Source organism: Notechis scutatus, chromosome 2 (assembly GCF_049901735.1).
Source record: "Notechis scutatus isolate UNSWTSFEM ecotype Mainland chromosome 2, rNotScu1.2, whole genome shotgun sequence".
NCBI classification, from domain to species: Eukaryota; Metazoa; Chordata; class Lepidosauria; order Squamata; family Elapidae; genus Notechis; species Notechis scutatus.
This window is the reverse complement of record NC_142010.1, coordinates 193,002,366-193,025,022: the sequence shown is the minus strand read 5'-3', so window position 1 is coordinate 193,025,022 and position 22,657 is coordinate 193,002,366.

The window sequence follows — 22,657 nt, the reverse complement described above, 5'->3', positions numbered from 1 at the left end:
AATGCTGGAACATTTTTCAGCCAACTCAAGGCCTGGATAAAGGAACATCGATGCAGCTGAGAGAAAGGGGAGTAAATGGTAGGATCGAGACACAGGTGAGAGAGAACTTTGTGTAGCACCTTTGGGTATACAGGTGTATGTGGGTACTTTAAGAATTCTCATTCTTTTAATGAACAGGATACATAAAAAGCAAAAGATTAATAGATTCTCTTATTAATAGAATTGAACTTGCAGTTTAAGAAGGTTAAATCTCTGAGCCATTTAATGGCTTATCTCTTCTTTTGGGTATTCTGTGCAATGGTGGGATTCAATTTTTTTTACTACCGGTTGTGTGAGCGTGGCTTGGTGGACGTGGTGTGGCTTGGTGGGCGTGGCAGGGGAAGGATACTGTAAATCTCCATTCCCTCCCCATTCCAGGGGGAAGGTTACTGCAAAATCCCATTCCCTCCCCACCCCACTAACCTGCTTTCCAGCTCTGTGCAGGGCAACCAAAGAAGACCCAGCCGATCAGCTGGGACTCAGGAGGCAGAAAATAGATGGTGATGGGGCCAATCAGAGGTGGTACTTGCCGGTTCTCCAAACAACTCAAAATTTCCACTACCGGTTCTACAGAACTGGTCAGAACCTGCTGAATATCACCTCTGCTTATCTGCTTTCAGATATTCTGTGGTGTGACTTCAGCAGCATAAGAGCTGATTCTCATGATCCTATTCCATATATCATGGACAAATTCTTTCCACCAATCCATGAGTAGCAAGAATTATGGCCTTTTAAGCATATAATACACATTCCTCTCTTTGCTAATGTTGAGCCAGAAAAACAAACAAGAAACGGAACCCTAATATGATGTGTGGACTACGTTTCCGGCATCAAACACTGGCCACAGCTCACCTGGCAAACAGCTGGTTTCTCATTTCCATCCTTTAAACCTCCCAAATCGTGAAAATAGCCGAAGTCTCCTTAGCTAGAGTTTTGATAAAGGAACTGTGTGGGGATATAATTTTTATAACTTCCTGCCTAAGCTTTTATCTGTGTTCCCTAGATGAATTCCTATTACTTATCCTGCTCGGTTCACATACAGTACTTCCCTTCTACCTATGAAGGCTCCAAAGGTAACAGATATTCCTTTCCTCTATTTTCCTTCCAAAAAAAAACACCTTCAATCCATTGTCACCTCTCCATTCCTTTTATCCCTTTTGAGGGAGTATATTTGGGGAAGTGTCTGCTCTTTTCAGAAGAAGCTTATCCCCCAAACCCTTCTCTCATATTCATTCATACTGTAAACCAGGGGGCTCCAACCTTGGCAACTTTGAAGTCCGCCAGGCTTAAAGTTGCCAAGGTTGGAGACCCCAGCAGTAGATCTCAAGTTACAATCATTCATTTAGGGACCATTCAAAGTTTCAATGGCACTGAAAAAGGACTCACAACCAGTCCTCGCACTTACGACCACCACAGCATCCCCATAATCACCTGATCAAAATTTGGGAGCTTGGCAACTGGCATGTATTTGCAAATTTATGTGGCCTTCCCTGCCAGCTTGCATCAAACAAGTGAATGAGGGAATCTGAATTTGCTTAATCACAGCACCTATCCGCTTAACAACCATTGCAAAAAAAAAAAAAAGGTCATAAAATGAGGCACAACTCATTTAACAACTGCCTTTGCTTAGCCATGCGAATTCTGGTCCCAGTTGTGCTTGTAAGTGTAGGTCTATCTGTGCATTTATTTACAGGGTCCAACTGAGTGCTGTTTGTGAGAACCAAACCACACCCTGGCATTTTGAATGACATGTTGACATCCAGAGGCCACCCCACCTGATCCCCGGCTCTTAGCATTGAAAAAAGTGCTCGGTAATCAGCTCGCATTTAAAATTATGCAGGGTCTCCCAGTCATGGGGCCACATTTTGTGATGGTTTTGCTAAAAACTGATATTTACCGTATTTCCATTTTTTTGCAAACATGACTGATAGCAAATTACTACTTCACTGAATGACTATAATGTTTGCTTACCAACTGCCACAAAAAGAAGTTATATTGGTGATTCGATTTATAACCATTTATGACTGGGATAGCTAGGTTCTATTATGGTCGTAATTCAAAGATTATCTGGGTAAAGCTTTTGGTACCGATTTGCTATGCTGTGGTGTGTCTAGTCCTCAGGGAACCAACAGCCCTTGCCGTACCCTTTCTTCTCAAACCATCTGATTTTCATTAAAAAAAATAAATCTGGCATTTGGTATTAAGTAGGCAACTGAAAAACAGCTTTTGCAGCAATATACGAATTAGCCGTCAGACATCAGACAATTCTAATTGCATGCTTCCTTATTCATAGGATGATGGGCAAAATTGGGCAGCCTGTCTTAATTTTACTTAATTGATCAGGACGAATCTATCCACACCATTATCCACATTTGTCTGTCCCTGCATCCATGTGGGAAGGTGTGTGTGTGTGTGTGTGTATGTGTGTGTGTACGTGTGTGTGTGTGTGTGTGTGTGTGTTTTCTCCTCTAAAAAGGTCTTCCACAGCTGATCCTCTGTGTTTCCCCCATATGGCAGCAGCAAAGCACATTTTCCTGCAGATAAAGTTACACTGCTGTTCCTCGTGGCAGCCATCCAGCACCAAGACAAGACTGAGAATTAAAGTGGCAGCACTGTCAATCGTTTGCCCAAGATGGGTTCCTCGCAGACAGCAGTGCAGCTGGGAAAAGTTTGTTCTCTGTTGTGTCCTGGAACTGCGGTTAGAATTGTGCGTAGCGGGGTGGGGGTTGCAAATGGAAAAACAAAATGTTTGCAGCTCGACCACCGGCTCTAACACAAATTACACAAATCTCATCTCATTTGAAGCCTCAAAAGGATCCTGACCTTGCATCAGGAAAATCCAAAAGCAGATGGCAAGTGGCTCCATTTTAATGAATGCCCCTCTCCATCATTGTAGATAAATGCCTCCTCAACCTGTCATAGTGTTTGTGGTATGCCTCCAGCCACAACCCCTTTTTTCCCCCAAAGATCCTCTTTGTTTGCAGATTCAGATCCAGGGAGTCGGGTTGTTGTTACATGCCCCCGGTGTCTGGCTGGTGAATTCGAAGCATAATTAATGCCTGTGGGGAGGCACAGTAAAAAGCTTATAGGTGGATTTCGCTTAATCGACCCAAATAGGGATTGAAATCAAAACTGTGCGGTCTAAAGCTTCAGCTCACTTTCTGCCAAGGAGGACAAGTTGTTACTATTGCATTTAAGTCGAAGGAGAAGATAAAAGTAGATATCGCCATTCCTGACCCGTTCCTGTCAGAAACGTGAAAGGTACTTCCGGTTTGAAAGAATTACCCAGTGACATCACCATCGTCCGGGCGATGCTCAATAGGGGGCTCCTTTCATGTTCCCACAGAAGGGGTACCTATCTATCTACTTTCGAACTGCTGGCAGAAATATGGAACAATAGAGTTGGAAAGGACCTTGGAGGTCTTCTAGACTGAATCCCTGCTCGTGACGATTTCAGATGAATTGCTTTTGAAAGCCTCCAGTGATGCCTCCAGACCCACAATGTCTGAAGGCAAACTGTTCCATTGGTCGATTGCTCTTACCGTTAGGAAATTTCTCCTTAGTTCTAGGTCAGTGGTGGCTAATCTCCTGTGCCAAAAATTGTGCATGTGCCAGCACCCAGGAGGCAATGCGCGTGGCCCACCACCACCTGGGCATGCGCGCACAATCCCTCCCTCCCCCCTTTACCTGCACTGCGCCTCCCAGCCTGATTTTCAGGTTGTTTGAGGCCTTTTTCGGCCTCCCAGAGGCTTGAGGGAAGCCTCTGCAGCCTTTGCAGGTTGAAAAATGGGCCTGCTTAGTCACTTCCAGTATTTGCGGAAAGCCTCTGGGAAGCCGAAAAAGGCCTCAAATGGGCTGAAAATCAGCTGGGAGGCGCGAGCATGCATAGTGAGAAAAATTTGCCTGTGGCTCGCGTGCCTGCACAAATGGTTCTCCGTGCCACCTATGGCATGCGTGCCATAAGTTCGCCATCACGGTTCTAGGTTGCTTGCTTCTCTCCCTGGTTAGTTTAGAAGCTGGAGCGAATGACAGGAGCTCACCCTCCACGCAGCAGGACTCGGGTCTCAAACATGGGCTCCTCTTGCTAATCACCAACCCAGCGTCCTAACCACAGGAGCAACCACGCTCCTCGATAAAGCAGTTGCAAGAACAAGATACTACACAGGTAGGGCTCGACTTACAACCCTTCATTTAGTAACCATTCAAGGAAAAGTGACCTATGATCAGTCCTCACCCTGACAACAGGCACTGCATCCCCATGGTCACATGTTCAAAATTCCAGGCGCTTGGCAACCAGCATATATTTATGAGAGTTGCAGTGTCCCAGGCTTCATGTAATCACCATTTGTGGCCTTCCAACAAGCAAAGTCAGTGGGGGAAGCTGGATTTGCTCAACCCCCATGTGAGTCACTTAACAACTGCAGTGATTTGCTTAACAACTGTGACAAAAATCAGGAAATTGGGCATGACTCACTTAACAACCATCCTGCTTAGTAAAGAAAATCCTGGCCCCTACGATGGACATAAGTCTAGGACTACTGGCAATCTGTATCAACAATTCTTGTGAATGATGGAGTGAAAAATAATCCTGGGGCAGTAATAGCAAAGGTATTACTTTTAGAATAAAGGCAGCGCTACTTTGAAATTGAATTGGTGTGAATTTATTATTATTTGTCACCCACGCATTTCAGAAGTTTGAGTATCACACTTAAATGATCTAGACACAAGAGATTCAGGGATGTTAGCTAAATTTTCTTATTTACATGGGGAGAGGACTGAGCTACCATTTTTCATCAGACGCAGCTTCCATTTTATTCTACGTTTGCCCTGAATTGTTCTGTACAATACTGAATATCATTATTCAATATGGTATAATAAAATCCTTGGCATGTCTAATGCTGGCTTGAACCCCATGGTGCCCTATGCAAGTATTTATTTATCTGGAGCATTTAGGCAAGCGGCTCAGAGTAACAACAAAATCCTGGCAGGCAAATTAAAATCATAACGCCAGAATATCAAATTAAGCACAAACCTCAGCTGCAAACAATAACATCCATACATTCTACATTAACTTTCTCCCAGTGCCTGTGTTATGACTGACTATGGTGGGGCAATTCCAGCACATCTGGAAGGTGCCAGATTGGCCAAGAGATATGCAGAAAGCCAGCCAACAGAATACGGTGGGCCTTTGGGGGTGGTCCATTTCATTTTTTAGATTTGTATTCTACCTTTCATACAGGAACGGAAAGCCACATACAAGTTCCTCTTTCTTCCCTTGTTCTTCACAACAAACCTGTGATGTAGGCAGGGCTGAGAGAGCATCAGCTGTTTGAAGCACCAAAGGGATTCCAGGACTTTTCTTTGTCTGTAGAAAATGCAAAATGTTGAAAGCCTGTCCAAGTTTGTCCTAATTTAAACTAAACCAAGCCTTGGATATGTCTAGGTTAATGAAAAAAAAAAAAAGACTAGAGGTGACATGATAGTAGTAATTCCAATATCTAAGGGGCTTCCCCAAAGAAGAAGGGGGTCAACCTCAGGGGTGGGATGCAAATATTTTTAGTACCGGTTCTGTGGGCATGGGTAGGTGGGAGTGGCCATGTGACTTGGTGGGCATGGCATCTTCTTTCTTTTTTTTTCGCAGCACTCCCCATGCTCCATTTTTTTTCTTCTTTATTTCCCCCTCCTGGGCCTCAAGGAATCGTCCTGGGAGCAAAAATGGGCTCCCAGGATGCTTCCCTGAGGCCCAGGAGGGGGAAAAACAGAGCGCGGGGGGGCACACAGCACCCAACCACACTCACCTCTTTTTGCCTCCTGGGCCTCAGGGAGGCCTCCAGGGCGAAGCAATAAGCGAGGGGGATCTGGCAAAGCTGATCGTCGGAACAGCTGATCATCGGGAGGAAAAAAGAAAGAAATACTGGTTCGCCAGAACCGGTAGCTATTTTTTTTACTACCGGTTCGGCCGAACGGTAGCATTTTTTACTACCAGTGTGCCCGAACAGGGCCTAGCTGGTAGAATACCACCACTGGTCAACCTATTCTCCAAAGGACCTGAGGGCAGGACAAGAAACAATGAATGGAAACTAATCAAGGAGAGAACAAACCTAGAACTAAGGATACATTTCCTGACAGTTAGAACAATGAATCAGTGGAACAACTTGCCTCCAGAAGTTGTGGGTGGAAGATTTTAAGAAGAGATTGGACAACCATTTCTGAAATGACACAAGATTTCCTGCCTGAATAGACTAAAAGAACAACAAGGACCCTTCCAACTCTGTTATTCTGTTACTCAACACCATTTTAGGCCTAATATTTTCTGCAAATCCCCCTGCCCCATAATGGTTCACCAATTCTTTTTCTCTTCCCAAGGTCTGTGTTCTTTTTTTCAATTTTCCAGTTTTTCAATCTGGGCAATTTTAAAAGTAAAGGCTTCAGTTCCCAGCATTCCCCAGCACTCTGCTGACTGGGGAATGTCGGGAGCTGAAGTCCACACAGGTCAATTTTAAGAAGTGTAGGTTTCACCTCACAGCATTGTCCTGCATTGTGTTGGTTGGGGAATGCTGGGGAACTTAAAGTTAAAATCCCCACATTTCAAAGTTTTTAAAGAATACTACTTTAAACTCAATGAGCTTCTATAGTTCAGGGTGGATTAAAAACTGAGCCTCCTTTGTACTAGTTTCATCAACAATTTGCTGCTAAATAGTTGACATTGAATGGTAGCACAAATCTCTGGGCAGCATGGTCAATTGGGGGTGGGTGGGTTAACATCTCAAAAACTATCCTGGTGGCTATCTCTCCAAATTCTTGATGTTCTAAGAAAGCACTAGTCTAGTCTTGGAAAACATGAGCCAGTGCTACTTTAAATCTTCTTGGGACAATGGGAAAACATTTCATGAACTTCAGTCCATTTTTCTAAATGCTGTAATCCCTTATGGAATACTGAATAGCACTAGCAGACTTATATACGGCTTCACAGTACTTTACGTCCCTCTCTAAGCGGTTTACAGTGTCGGTACATCTCCCCCAACAATCTTGGTCCTCATGTTATCAACCTTGGAAGGATGGCAGGCTGAGTCAGCTTTGAGGCTGGTGAGATGACAGCTGGAATTCAGCAGAAGTAGCCTCAGGGGTGGGATTCTACCGGTTCAGCCCGGTTCAGGCAAACCGGTAGTTACCACGATGATTTGTCCCTGCCCACCTGCCCCTGCCCTAGTCTGTCCTTTATTTCTGGAGTTTTCAGCTCAGCTGTTTGGCATGGCACAGTGGATTGCCGCTCCTCAGCTGATTTACTCACCGGGACTGCAGCAGAAGTTAAGTTTTAGAGCTGAAAGAGGAGCATTTTTTAAATGCTGCGTATGCGTAAAGCCCTAAGCACGCACTCACCGAACCAGTTGTTACACGGCTGAACTGCACTCCTGAGTAGCTTGCAGTACTGCACTCTAGCCACTGCACCACTAAGGCTCATGTCCCGGCACCTTTTCCAAATATGTTCTAGACCAGCATTCCCCAAACTTTCTGGCTTGGTGGGCCTGTGGGAGAGGGGATGGTCCCGTGAAGTAGTGGCACGTGTGCATAAACATGTACAATTATATTTGCATGAACATACACAACTGCATTTGCACAGGCGCACGGAACTCCATTTGCATAAGCAGTGTGTACACACATATGCACTCTTGCTCACTTCCTGCGCAGCCCAATTCCAAACAGGCTATGACCCGGTAGTAGTCTGCAGCCCAGAAGTTGGGGACTCCTGTTCTAGTCAATATATGACTGGGATGGGCTGCTGGGGGTTCGCAGGAATATGGAAGAGCCCCTAGCTAAGATTCTGTGCAGTTCAGAGAACCCACAAATCCCACTCCTGGCTGGCCCCGTCCACCCCGCCCCTCCAGGAGTCCCAACATGGCCTGTTTGGGATGCAGGTAAGGGCACGGTGCACAAGGAGGCTTGGGGAGGGTGAAAAACAGGCCTCCCGGAAGTTTGGGACAGCCAGAAATGGGCCCGAAGATCCTCTGGAGCCCAGGGAGGCCATTTTTACCCTCCCAGAGGTTCAAGGAAGGCCTTCAAAGCCCAGGAGGGCAAAAACACCCCACCACCACCATAGTGTAGGAGGCCAACTAGGCCATGCCCACCCAGCAACTGGTCAGAGAACCCTTTGCTAAAAATTTTGAAGCTCACCCCTGTATATGACCACTCCAAATTAGAAGCTTAATCTTGGATTCATAAGCCAACATAGAAACCCAGTTTGGTCTAGTGGCTAAGGCATCGGGCTAGGAAGCCGGAGACCATGAGTTCTAGTCCTGCCTCAGCCATGAAAGTCGGCTGTGTGTCCTTGGGCCAGTTACTCTGTCTCAGTCCAGCTCAACTCATAGGGTTGTGGGGAAAATAGGAGGAAAGTGTGTATTCACCCTCTCGAGTTTTTTTGTAAAAATAACCAAGGCAGGATACAAATAAATAAAATAATAGAAAAAAAAAAATTTCTACAGAAGAATGATTCAATTGTCTTTCATAATTTAAATTATGATAGAGGGGATAAAGCACATGGCTATTTTTCTTTTTTTGCGTAGCTTGTGTTTGATAATGGAAAGAGAATATTTGTATGCTTCTCCACCTATAAGGAAAGAGGGGAGGGGGAGGGAGAGAGAGATGCATATTTGTCTTTCCACCTCTTTGAAGAAAAGAGCTCAACAGCCATGTCCCCAGATTAGTGTTGTATCAGATTGTGCTGTAGGTTGTTGTTTTTTTAGATGACCACTACGTTTCAGACTCCCATGCTATGTAGTTACTATACTATGTAGTCTTGATTAAGGGCCCCTTAATTGGGAATAATATTGCTGATATCCATAAGAACATCTCAGACTGTACCTTTGCTCCCTTCTCATACTCCTAACGCTTCCAGGAAAAAAGAGAGAGAAGGGAGTAAAGTCATCCAAAATGCTGGATATTGAATTACAGAGGAGAATTTATAGACCTATTATTTAAATGGGGTGTGGGGGGAACTCCTGCTTTGTGTAATGCAGAACATATGTCTTTCTTTTCAGGATCTATCCAGTCTGTTTTGCCTTCTCAGATGCTTCATCCAAGTCAGTTGACTTTTGTTTTAAAAAAAATGAAAAATGCCACCAAAACCAACAATCAGAAACTGCACAAATAAAGTTCTGTGACTGATGCATATATAGATTTAGGCATCAGCGTAAGACAATATATATAGTAACATGCAGTTCGGTGTAATGTTTAAAGGCATCAGGCTAGAAACTGGGGGACCATGAGTTCTTGTCTCACCTTAGTCATGAAGTCAACTGGGTGACTTAGGCCACGTTCTCTCTCAGCTCTAGTTAGAAGGCACTGCCAAGAAAATTGCAGGGACTCATCCAGGCAATTGCCAAGAATCAACGTTGATTCAAAGGCACAATCAGAAAGGCAGTAATGTAAGGGCACCAGACAGACACAGGTTCAAGTCCACCTTCAGCTGTGGAAGTTCGGCGAGTAACATTGAGCACACTATATACTGTATATAAACATAATGATATATATATATATATTAAAGCCAGGAGTAAATTCTAACAAATACATCTCTAGAAAATAAGAAAGTTAAGTAACAGGATTAGTACTGTAGGTATCAACGTACTCTGGCCTTGATTTTAAGTTCATTCGTTTAGGAAAGAATGCCCTTATGAAGTCTCTATTTCCTTCCTAAAAGGAGAAAAGGGAGGAAATATATCACCGGACGTTGTTTCATAAATTATATCAGAACAAGAAAAAAAAATCCCCTCCTTGTGTAGGATGTTTCCAAACCAATAGACCAATTTAAATGAATCATAAGAAGGTGCTTATGATTCCTTTTGAACATTCCATTCTAAGGACACACAAAAAAGAGGGCACAGAACCAAGTGTGACAAATAAACATTACATGAATCTCGAACCCCACCATAAAGAATGTGTAGATTTGTGTATACCACATGCATGTAGATATATGCTTATGTTCCTTATCACAGATTAACAGAAAACTTTCTCCCATTTGCAGTCTTGGTGTACCAGACAAAACAGGAGGTGCTTTTGCATTTTACATAGTCTGGTATGTGTTTTTTCTTAAATAAAGAAGTCTGTTTAATTTACAAGGGCTGTTTACACACTGTATTTGTACAGGTATAATTAGTCGTTATCAGTAAACACACGGCTCAGAAGGGAGGCTTGGCAATTGCCTTCAAACCACCGGTCTTCTTTTTTCCCAAGGTTTTATTTTTTTTAAAAGGCTGAATAGGAAAGATAATTTGACATCCCCTGCCTGCACACACACATACACACATGCCACATTGCCTTATTAATCTCGCTTCCAGTGTAACAGCAGATCATAACCAAGATGGTAGCATGCTTAAAGCTTTTCATGCACCATTTGGCTGTGATCCACTGGCCTTAGGAGGAGAGATAAGTATTTACATCTCTTATCAGTCACAGATGGCTTTTAAAACTCGAGGCTGTCTGGCAGGACTTAAGTTAATGAACAGAAGTGCTTTTATGAAGTAGTGGTATGTACAGACTGGAGATGTAACTTTGGTTATTCAAGAGCGTGTAAAAGAATATATCTCAAACAGGATTTGAACAACATAATCTAGTCACTGCAGCATTTATGACTCCTTTTGCCACAAAACAGTTCCTTTTCTGAGTAAAAATGGATTGGAAAGCAGCTTTTGGAATTATGCAACGTTCAAGTTTAAATAGAAATGGAGTGCTCTTCTATGAGTACTGCAGCAGGATTTTATTACTGGGAAATGCTTTTTTTAAGAACCTGTGCCAAGACTATATTGTAGCTCCTTTTCACATAATGACGGGTTGTGGGGGTTTTGGGGGGAAATCTGTATTTTGTGTAATCACTACAATGCTGAACTGGTCTGTTTCTGGGAGACAATGACAGAAAAATCAAATGCTAAGGACATAAATCTGAAAACAGTTTCTTATTTAGCAGAAATAATCATCATTATTCTGGCATTTTCAAAGACGACTGAATCCTAGGAACAATTTGTGCCATACTGAGGGCCTTAGGAAAGATAGAAAGGGGGAGAAAATGGATTGTAAAAAACAGAAAACAGAATGAGTTTCTGGATCAGCTCTCTTTTTATATACAGTGCTGTTGAAATTTGTTAAGACCATATGTTAGTCATATTGAGGCAGGCACGGTCTGACTTTATGAATGTTGGCATGATCCCAGCAAACACTCAAAATCTGATGCATCTCACGATTCGTTGACTAGCTTACTCTGGAACGAGATGTGGGTGGAAGCTAAAGAGGAAAAAATAGATTGAGAAAATGGAGTTTGTTAAAAAGGCCTGGTGGTGCCTCAGACTGTCTGGGAAAAGTCCAGATGTTCATCCAGAGCTGGCTGACTATATATTACTTTAATCAGGCACATTCAGGGATGGCCTATTGAGTGAAACATAATTAGCATCGTTCAGAAAAGGGCTGAGGTTCCCCAGCTAATCACGCATTCCACATCCAAGGAAGAAGCCCTAGAGATGGACTGCTTTGTGGGAACCTCATCACAATTACAGGTAGTCCCCAACTGATGAAAACAATTGAGCCCAACATTTCTGTTATTCAGTGAGATATTTGTTGAGGGACTTTTGCCCAGGGGTGGGATTCAAATTTTTTAACAACTGATTCTGTGGGCGTGGCTTAGGTGGTAGACATGTCTGGGTGGTCATGTTATTGGATGGGCGTGGCCAACTCAATATCACTCACATCGAGGTACGCATCTCCTCGCCTGGCCTCTCATGACTGTGAGGATGCTGCAACAGTCATAAGTGTGAAAAATGGTCATAAGTCACTTTTTTCAGGGCCATTGTAACTTTGAATGGTCACTCCACACAAGCAAAGTACCAGCAAAGGAGGGGGAAAAACTCCAGAGATGTTCCTGAGACAGGAAATCTAGTCCTGCCAAGAATGTAATAAGGGTTAACGGAGAGGCAGTTTCTGTAAGCAACACCAGAATGTTTCCTTCCTGCCTTCCTTACAGGATTAGGCCAGTAATTTCTTCTAACAACCAGTTCTCCGAACTGCTTAGAATGTTAACCGGTTCTAACGAACAGGTGCAAACTGGTAGAATCCCACCCCTGCTTTTGCCCCACTTTACAACCTTTCTCGCACCCATTGTCAAGTGAATCAGTGCAGTTGTTCAGTTAGTGGGTCCCCAAATTTGGCAACTTTAAGACGTGTGGACTTCAACTCCCAGAATTCTCCAGCCAGCATAGGTGGCTGAGGAATTCTGGGAGTTGAAGTCGACACGTCTTAAAGTTGCCAAGTTTGGAGACCTCTGAGTTAGTAGCACAATTGTTGAGTAAATCTGGCTTTCCCCATTGACAGGAGGTTGCAAAAGGGGATCATCCCATGGGGATGCTGTAATAGTTGTAAGTGTGAAAAACAGTCATAAGTTACCTGTTTTAGTGCCGTTATAACTTCAAACAGTCACTAAATAAACTGTTGTTAAGTCGAGGACTACGAGAAATGAGGTGGCCCTCACAATAGGGCCAGTAGAACATGACTAACTCCCTTCATTTCTAATTTCTGGTCCTCCACACATCTAAACGGAAAGACTGATCTCTGGCCTTCCATCCCACGCTGTATGTTAAAATGAAATAAGGTAGTCCTCAACTTACAACATGCATTTAGCATTCGAAGTTATGACAGTGAAAAATGTGGTGTCAAGATTCTGGCAGTTACCCCAATTAAATCATGAGACTCAGGCAAAACTTCCAAAGCTTAAAAAGGATTTATTGGGAGTTAACATATCCGTCACTGCCTGGGTGTAGCCGACTCTGAGACACATAATTCATTGTCCCCCTTGACCCTGGTTTCTCCCCCACCCCCTGGGTTTGTCGTAATTCATATTCTCCAATGAGACACATCCATAAGCCAAGAATCATCAATCATGTTCTCCAGTTAGATTTTTGCATGGCAGAAACTTCTGTCACCTAGTTACTATCTCTGAAAAACTATGTACGGAATGCACTTTCGATTTCCAAGCTGCCACACTGCACTTTCAAACCCCTTGCCCCCCTCCCTTTCTGTTGGCAACTCTAAAACGACCATAGAAATATTTTATGAGTTGACATGTGGCTTATGAGTCCTTGCACTTACAGCCATCATAGCTTTCCCGTGGTCATGTGATCAGAATTTCAGGCACTTGGCAACAGCTGTTGTGGTTAGCTGGCAGCAGGTGCGGACGGTGGAGGAGAGCGAGGATTCAGATGAGGGGCCAGGACCATTAGGGAGTGGACTGCTGCCTTCAGAGATTGTGGGGGCTGGCAGCAGTGATGAGGAGGTTCCCGAGGAGCCTGTGCCAAGTGTGTGACCGCGCAGGATTGATAGTAGGAGAAAGCAGTTACAGCAGCACAGGCAACTCAGGAGTAAGGCTGCAAGGTAACGGCCCCTCCCTCAAGAGGATAAAAGCCAGATTTGAAGAAGCATTCTTTGCAAAAGGCAAAGAAGCTCTGAAACTCAGCCTCATGGACATAATAGTATTTGAAAACTCTTGTAACTATTCTCTTTATCTGTGGGGTTTTGGCAGCTTTGAACAACAACTTGGCAAGGCTCTTTCTTGTCGGAGCTAATTAGTTGGAAGCAGCCTTTTATCTGTGAGGAAACAGAATTCGTAGATTAAACTTTAAAAGGTGGGGGCTGATGCTTTTGTCTTGTGTTTGCTCTCTTGGAACCAGGTTGGGACAGAACACCAGCGTGTATTTACAATGGTGGGAGTGTCCTAGGAACATGTGACCGCCATTTGCAATCTTCTCAGATGGCTTCTGACAAGTCAGTAGGGTTCACTTAACAGCTGTGGCAATTTGCTTAACAACCGTGGCAAACACAGTCATAAAATCAGGTGTGACCCACTTAACCACAGAAATTCCAGCCCTAATTGCAGTTGTAAGTCAAGGTATATACATTTTATATATACAACTTAGTGCAAATGAGCCCCTCAATTACTGTGGGGACACATTCAATGCTGTGGGCTTCAATGGGTATCTCTTTATAGCACAATTTTTCTCTATACAGGTAGTCCTCAACTTACAACAGTTTGCTTTGTGATTGTTCAAAATTCCAATGGCTCTGAAAAAAGTGACTTGTGACTGTTTTTCACCCTTAAAATTGTTGCAGAATCCCCATGGTCATCTGATCAAAATTCAGATGCTTGGCAACTGACTCATATTTATGACGGTTGCAGTGTCCCTAGAGTCATGTGATCGCCTTTTGCGACCTTCTGACAAGCAAAGTCAAGGGGGAAGCCAGATGAACTTAACAACCATGTTAATAACTTAAAAATTGCATTGATTCACTTAACAATTGTGGCAAGAAAGGTCGTAAAGTGGAGCAAAGCTCACTTAACAAATGTCTCGCTAAGCAACAGAAATGCTGGGTTCAATTATGGTCATAAATTGAGGATGTGCTCAGAAGTGAAAACAAACACTTCATAGAAAATGGCCAAAGACCTCCATGACTTCTAGAAAGAGTTGGTGACAACTTTATTGAGGAAAACCCCACAAAAAGGAAGAACGAGATCCCTTCATGCCTTTTGGGAGAAGACAAAAAGAAGGAGGATACAAAGGCAGAACCTTTGATCTACTCAGCAGGTGAAGAAGATGAGACATTAAGAAAGTCTATCCTGCCACATTAACTCCCCAGTATACAGTTGATAAAGTTGGGGGACACGGTGGCTCAGTGGCTAAGACACTGAGCTTGTTGATCAGAAATGTCGGCGGTTCGAATTCCTAGCGCTGCGTAACGGAGTGAGCTCCCGTTACTTGTCCCAGCTTCTGCCAACCTAGCAGTTCGAAAGCATGTAAAAATGCAAGTAGAAAAATAGGAATCACTTGGGTGGGAAGGGAACAACATTCCGTGTGCCTTCAGCGTTTAATCATGCCGGCCACATGACCACGGAGACATCTTTGGACAGTGCTGGCTCTTCAGCTTTGTAACGGAGATGAGCACCGCCCCCTAGAGGCAGAAACGACTAGCATGTATGTATGAGGGGAACCTTAACCTTTACCTTTATATAGTTGATAAACAACAGCAAGGGAGAGAAACAGAAGTAAAAACAGACTAAGTTTATGTTCTATTAAAGACAACTTGTGATTCTAAGGGGTTGTAGGCTGGTTGGGGCCAATAAATCTGTCCTGGGCTCACTAATCAGTAACCCAGTGGCTCTGTGGAAAGCTCTCCAAGCTCTAGGGACAGAACAAAGTCAGTTTCCCCAAATAAAAGTGGGGAGAACATGCAAGAATTACTGGCAGGTGTGCATTTTCCTGCAAGCAGAGGCATGGGCGAGTTTTGGGGCAATTGCTTAGTATGCATGAAAGATGCAGCTTTCTTTGCATGCTTAGGAATTATGATTAACCTTTTTTTTTTAGGGGGAAATCTCTACTTTTCCAGAAGCAGTCTTAATAAAACTTCTTATCCAAAATGTTAGGAGCGCAGGATGCAGTACTGCACATGATAGAGCTGATATTCAATCGGAGATGGCTCAAGACTGGTTCCTTGCGGCCTTTATTTTGTGTGTGTGTGTGTGTGTGTGTGTGTGTGTGTATGTATGTATGTGTGTGTGTAGGAATCAGAACAAAATGGGTTCAGGCTGGCTTCAATAGCATTTCTGACCAGTCTTTAAACAGGCAGCACTACAACAGCCTACATTACAACCATTGCAAGGAGGCCTGAACATGTGTTGCTTTTGCCTCATTAAAAAAAAGGAAAGGAAAACGCACTGTTAACTCCCTAAAATGTATTGAACAGACATAAAGCAGAACTTCCTGTTTCAGGCAGATAAGTTCTCCTCTTGGGGCTTTCACAGCCTGTTTCTGCTAAGGCTATGTCCTTATCTAGTCTCCCGATAAGGCTCAGTTTTGCCCTGCTTTGCTTCATGTTATTCATTCTTCAGGTAGGTAATGAGGACAAGGAAGAAAGTAGCTCATTATAGTAGATTACAGAGTCTTGGGAAACAGGAAGAGAGGTGGAATATCTATCTCTACGGTGGGTGTGTAGATATAACAAAATGAGGTGATAGAGAGGTTCTCCCTTCCGTTTCTTTCTGATGACACACACAAAAAAAGACACGCTACAGATGTAAAAGGGCAGTTATTTCTTTTTCCCAGAAAGCTGAAGACAAACATTTGACAAAATAAAGAGAAAGGGTAACATATCTTTAGTATCAAAAGCCATCGTTCCTAGGCTGTTATATTTCCCAATAAACAACAGGAATTCTGGAAGGTAAAAACACTGTAATGTCCACATGCAGGAAAGAAAATTGGGCAAGCGAAGGATGGCAATCAGCACAACTCCCAAGGAAACCCAAGTAGGTGCCACAGGTTTCTTGCCAAGTCTATAAGAAATCTCAGATTATGTGTGTTTAGGATGCCCAGAAACCATATTTGAAAGAAATGTAATATGTAATAGTGGATAATCTTTGGCCACAGTACTGCAAGCAGTCCCTAAATTTAAGGATGGGAAAAAGTCTTCTCCCCAAAGGAAGAAAAAATAAAATCATCGTGTTTTCCACCCATGTCCTAGTTCCATCAACCCTGTACAGGTCTCAGCCCCACAAAATAATGAATGGTAAGCCCTATCATTCAAAGGCTTCCACACTTGTGCTAGATATTTTGGATAGATCTCAGCAATCGCCTAGTTTTAATCTTTACTAAGTTTGCCAAAGACCGTAATAAAAAAAAAATATTTGATTCAAATTGAATTGCAGAAAATAGAAGCACACAAGCAATCAGAAACCCTGATTTATTTATTTTTTTACTTATGGAAAAAGAAAGGATGTAATAAAGCTGTCACCTGTTCAGTATACAATATACACCTCCCTTTTCCCCAATGAGGTTCAGGATTGGGGAATATTAAGAATTGTTAAATAGCTAATGGAATGCTGAACTACTTCTTTCTGATGCGTTGGCATTCAGATCACACAGAAAAAATGTGTCTGTTGCAAACAAAAAAAAAATTTTTTGCAGGAATGAGTACTTGCCAAGGGAAAGTCGCTTTCATTGGTGCCGCTGATCGTAAGATTTAATAAAGATATTCTATCCCTAAAAACCACAAGAACCATTATCTTGTGAAAATGACGGTTTCTTTCTGGAAGGGTTGTTTGCTTAAGGTATTTTTATCCCAGCATAACCTACAGTGCTTCCAAACTATTTCTGTTAACTGGGAATCCAGTGGTGGGGAGGATTAGAAACATTAATACAAATTTTAAAGTATCATAACAAATGTATCCAAGAAATTATGCTTTATGTCCAAAGTCTATTTCCAATAGGAAATATATTGGACATGTTTTGAGGAATTGAAATTAAGCAAAAGGTTGCCCTGGAAATCTTGAGTTTGGGATTTAAATTAACTCCTATAATGGAGTTAACATTCAGATATTTATTTATTTATCCTATCGTACTGTGTCAAATGTTAGTTGGATGATACTGAAAGAGCCCACATAAGGAGGATGCAACCATATAGCAATTCAACAAAATATAGGCTGCTGCCCCTCGTTTCACCCTTCTGTATGGTGCTGAAAGCCAGCCTCGGTGCTAAACACAGAAAGGATAAACTCATGTTTGTGTAACAGTGATTTTTAAGACAGCATTCACCACAAGGTAATCACCACAGCAAAAATTTAAATGCAGTTTGTACTTGGTGACAGCCTTCTTTGTAGGACCCCTTTATGTGTGTGTTTTCTCTCAAGGGACCTGTCTACATTAAACACTGAATTATCTGAATTGTTCAAGTATTAGACATCCAGGACAATAATGCCACCACCCTCCCTGAAATCGGAGGGAGGGGGATAAGTCATGTTTTTCCTGCTGATTTTTCATAAGTATTCAAGCTACATGCATCTGCCAGCTTGTTTAAAGAAAAAGAAAAATTGCGTTTTAAGTCTTGCAGGTGTGATTCATGGGGAGAACATCTGTAACGCTAAGCAACTAACGAAGTTAAAGACAGAGAAAGCTGGCACATCAGCTGCTAAAACTTTCAGCTGTTGTGCAGCCTTGTGCTGCTTTCCAAATTCACAGTTTATGAATATACTGCTTGGAGACAAGGGTATATCTCCAGCTGCACATTCCTAGCTTCTGCAATGTGCTCTGGACATTTATTAACAGTTTTCTTCACAGAGAGTATTGTTCAACACTTTTCTGCAGTGTTTTTAGTTACTTTTTCTTTTATTTTTTTCTAAACTTTCACGAGGGGCCTCCTATCTTTTGAGAGACTTAAAATGAAAGAGGGAAGCAGAAATTTTTAAAAGTTTTTTTTATATAACAGCAAATCTAAAATTTAAAGTTATTGGGTATCCCCCTCTTTTTTCCACACTGATCCATTCACCTCACTTTTACAGAACGCCTATACTGGGTCTGATCCACAAAGAAAGTTCCTTTGTACAAACCTTGTTAAACGGTGATATTTTAACATTGCCATGCCATGCTGTGAATTCTTGTAGGAAATGAGTTGATCAGCATTTCTTGGACAAATGTACAGATGGGAATACAATGCAAATGTCACACTTTTCTGAACATCGCGTTACAGTTCCCAATACGGTAAATATCTCAAAATGCGCATTAAACATATGCTTTCAGAGGAAATACACATTGCATTGCATATTGAAAATGTTTATTAAGATACATTTTGTTAGAGGATTAAATTGTTAATTGCAGACTAATACAGAAACAATTACAGGTAAAAACACACACACAAAAAACCTTTAGATGTAGTTCAGTTTGACTCTTTCTCTGGCAAAATTTGCATTTGTCTTTGTTTCGGTGAGTTGAATTAACTGTTTCTCCAATTCAATCTAGCAGTTCCTTGGTGTAGGGATTTCAGAATATAGGCAAACTGACATCCCCCCCTCCCACACCCACCCCCCCACCCCCACACACAAAGTTGTAAGTTTGTCTCAATGAACTAATAAAGTTTTTTCTCATATAATTGAGATCTTTCTTTCACTGAACTGTACAGCTTTAGCATCCAAACAGGTCTGAGACAGGTCACATGAATTTTACAAAGTACGATCTTAAAGGATGGAAGGAGCCTAGGTGTCTTCCAAACTGAGGCCTGTAGCAGCTTGAAACAGGATGGGAGAAAAAAAAATGGCTCCAAAAAAAATTTGACTCACATTTGATTTATAAAGCAGTCTTTATCATTTTTGAAAGCAAACATCTGCCTGGATCCTGGGATATGAGAAAGGCACAAAGTAGATATTCTTATACAGCTGGTAACCAGGTTAAAAGCAGTAAGAAAAATGCAAATGCATGGGAAAAATTTTAAGTTTCATCTGTATCGTGCTATTCCAATAAGCTTTGAAAATATATCAGTCCCTGGAGGCAATGAAATACTGTTTTTGCAGGATTCCTTTATCCAGTATATTAGCCCAGATTTTTTAATAAGATGTGAAGGGCATTAACCATTCAGAAAGTAAGGAAATTTGGGGGATATCAACAGTCCCAAAAGAATTTGGAATATCAACCCAAAATTGTCATTCCTGAATACTGGAACTTTGATCCTCAACTTGCACTTCGTTATTTTTTGCTAAGTTTTTGGGAGCCCTACTTGCTTTTTGAGGAGCACCTCTTTACAGAAATTAGTTTTCTCTACTGTTGAAGCCAAGGGTATCCACAGGATATCGTAAAAAATTTCAAGATGGCAGCCACAGTGGTATGACTGAAGCTTCTTCTGTTTTATAGTGTAATGCACATTAAAAAGTAAGCTATGATCAGACTACCATGGCCATCAAGGTGACTTTTGTAACCTATGGACACTACTGATTGAAGCTATTCCTAACTACATTTTTGAGCTGATTTTGGCAAGTTTTTATTTATAATTTTGAACAGGTTTAGAATAGTTTTATTCTCCTTTGGGTAAATTCTGCTTTGTTTATTTTGATTCCTGTTTCTTTCTTTGTCATGTTCAGTTGTCACAAATAGGTATTTCCCTTCTCCTTGAATTTATAATTATATAATTAATAATTACATAAGCCTTTTGTGGATTCTTGTATATCAGATCTTTTTAGAACTGAGGACTATCCACAGTTTTTCCTATCCTTCTTCCTTTTTTTTCCAGATCTTTAGTCAGAACATAGTAAACTTCAGCTAGAGTGCTGAAAATAAATTTAAGCAATAAAGCTGCAACTAGTTTGACTTGAATATGGTTTATGCACGTAAATATTTTATTATTTTGCATACTTAAATTTTGTCCCTGAATGTTTTGGTTTAGGAAGAATTAAGCAGTAGCTTATTTTGTGCTTTTTAATCCTTGCATGTCAACTGCTTTAATTTGGAGCTGCTCTAATCTGTATATTTCTACAGTCACTACCTGTATTTATTCTACTTTCCCTAAAGATTCATTTGCCTGCAAGGATTTTTTTTGTTTTTTTCTGATCACTGGCATACTTTTCTTCCAGTTAATAAGTCTGGATACATTCTATGCCATATTAACTATAAAATTTGAATACATTTGTACACATTCTTTTTTTTAAAGTACAGTATCACCAGACCTTGCTAGCCCACTGAAGCCTTCAAGAGCCAATTTTTCAGATTCATTTTTTTCTGCAAAATTAGGCATAACTGAATATTTTCAGTTAGGATGTTTGAATGTTTGGAATTCAACAATGGTGTTGTTTTTTTTACATCTAACCAAAATTGCTTATTCAGTTCAATGTGGTTTATTCTTCAGGAAACAAGTATAATTTGTAAGCTAAATCAAAATCATTGCCCTTGTCTGGAAACCAATCTGTTTTTAACAATTATGATAATCTGACAAAATTAAACCTGATGAGACAAAGGTATTGCTAAAGTCCAAGCAATATGATTTTAAAATACTGAAAGTAGAAAGGAATTATATATTTTGTAAAATGGTTTCACTTTATTGGTGAACCTACATGCTGTGGTGTTAGAAACGTTGCAGAAATAACTTATAGAGTTCTCTATTTTTCCTTTTTTTCATTTCCTTTTCCTTTTTTTTTATTGCTGCAGCAGAGAGACAGAATGTTTTCATTCAAAGCCATGGATGTGAGTCAAGACCATTTCATTAACATCTTGTTTTTAGGATTGCATCAGATTTTATAAATATAATATTTAAAAGGTAATGTTTGAATGGAATAAATTTTAATAAATCCATCTAAAATATAGAATTTTTGCAACATCTGAAAAAAGTGAGTATTTTGTGCAAATCTTGAATAGTTGCCATTTGCTTTTGGATGATACATTTCACCTCCCATACAATATAATTTTAATTTTAATGGGATTATTTGATCTTGGCCATTTCTAAATCATGATGTTGTAAAATATAGGCTAAAGATGTGAAGAATACAGATCTTTCACAGAAGGCTAGGCTTTGTCTACTGTCTAGCTTGTAACAGTTAAAGTTAAATATTCACCATTGTAATTCATTCTTCTAGGAACAATGAGAAGAATTGTTTTATGGAAATGGGTGGCTTTTGTAGCTGTAAAAAAGATGTTAGGAGATTGACAGCTCCATGCAAGGCCTCCATGTTCAGGTTCAATCAGGGCCAAAGTTGGCTGCAGATCTTACTGGCTTATTCAAATTGGGCAGCGGGTGAGATCAGAAGCAAAGTATATGAGCAAGAAGCAAGGGCTACCACTTCTGGCTTGCAAAAATCTGAACAATCATCAGATGTTAGCAGAATTTATTCAAGACTTCTAGAGTCCAGAAATAGGTTCTAAAGAAAGACGTTTTTATGGGAAGATTAATACAATAGCAACATTCAAAGGAAGACTATAAAATATGATGCAAGAGGCTGATATATAGGTAGTATACTAAGCAACCAGACGTCAGAATTAAAAAGCTTTGTATTCAGTAATTCAAAGACCCATCCAAGCCTCAACTTGCCACACTCCTATTCTTAAGAAGAGCCTGTATTCAAAATGAATCTCCACTTTTCCATAAAGTAGGCTTTGTACAGTCCCATGTCTGCAATCCTCTATAACTAAGTACTTTCTCAAGGTTGAAGAACTTCATATAGGCCAAAATGCCAAATCTTGAGAACCTCTAGGGATTGGGATTGTCTGTCACTTTCTGGACTACATGCGAACTGCTTCCTAGTAAGCTGCAGATCCAGATTGTTTTGGGTTTTTTTCCTCCCTTCCTCCCTCCCTCCCTTTTCTCCCTCCTTCCTTTTTATTTACCAAACCATCCATCTCCTGCAGAGGGGCTCCAGAGTGCTCTACTATGAACATAATATTCCATGGATCCCCACATATTTTAAAAGATAAATACTGCCAGAATATAGGAAAAGGATGTAAAAAGAATATCAACAAATGTTTAATTTTTATTTATAAATTACCATGAGCTACATGAAGACTTCTAGAATTTATATTTACTCCTGATTGTATTGAACATATGTTAATTTAAAAAGGCAAGATAAAAATCTAATAATTCTTAATCAACTTGTTCTTAGTCAAGTTGTTATACACATTTATAGGGTAATTACACCCTTAGAAAGATTACAGTAAAGTATGCACAGCTGTTAACCCGCACACAAAAACCAAACATTTGCTTTGTTTTTGATACTGACTTTAATACCATATATTGGAATGTCTCAAGTGTCTCAACTTTTCATTGTTAGGAGCAAGGTGACCTTGAT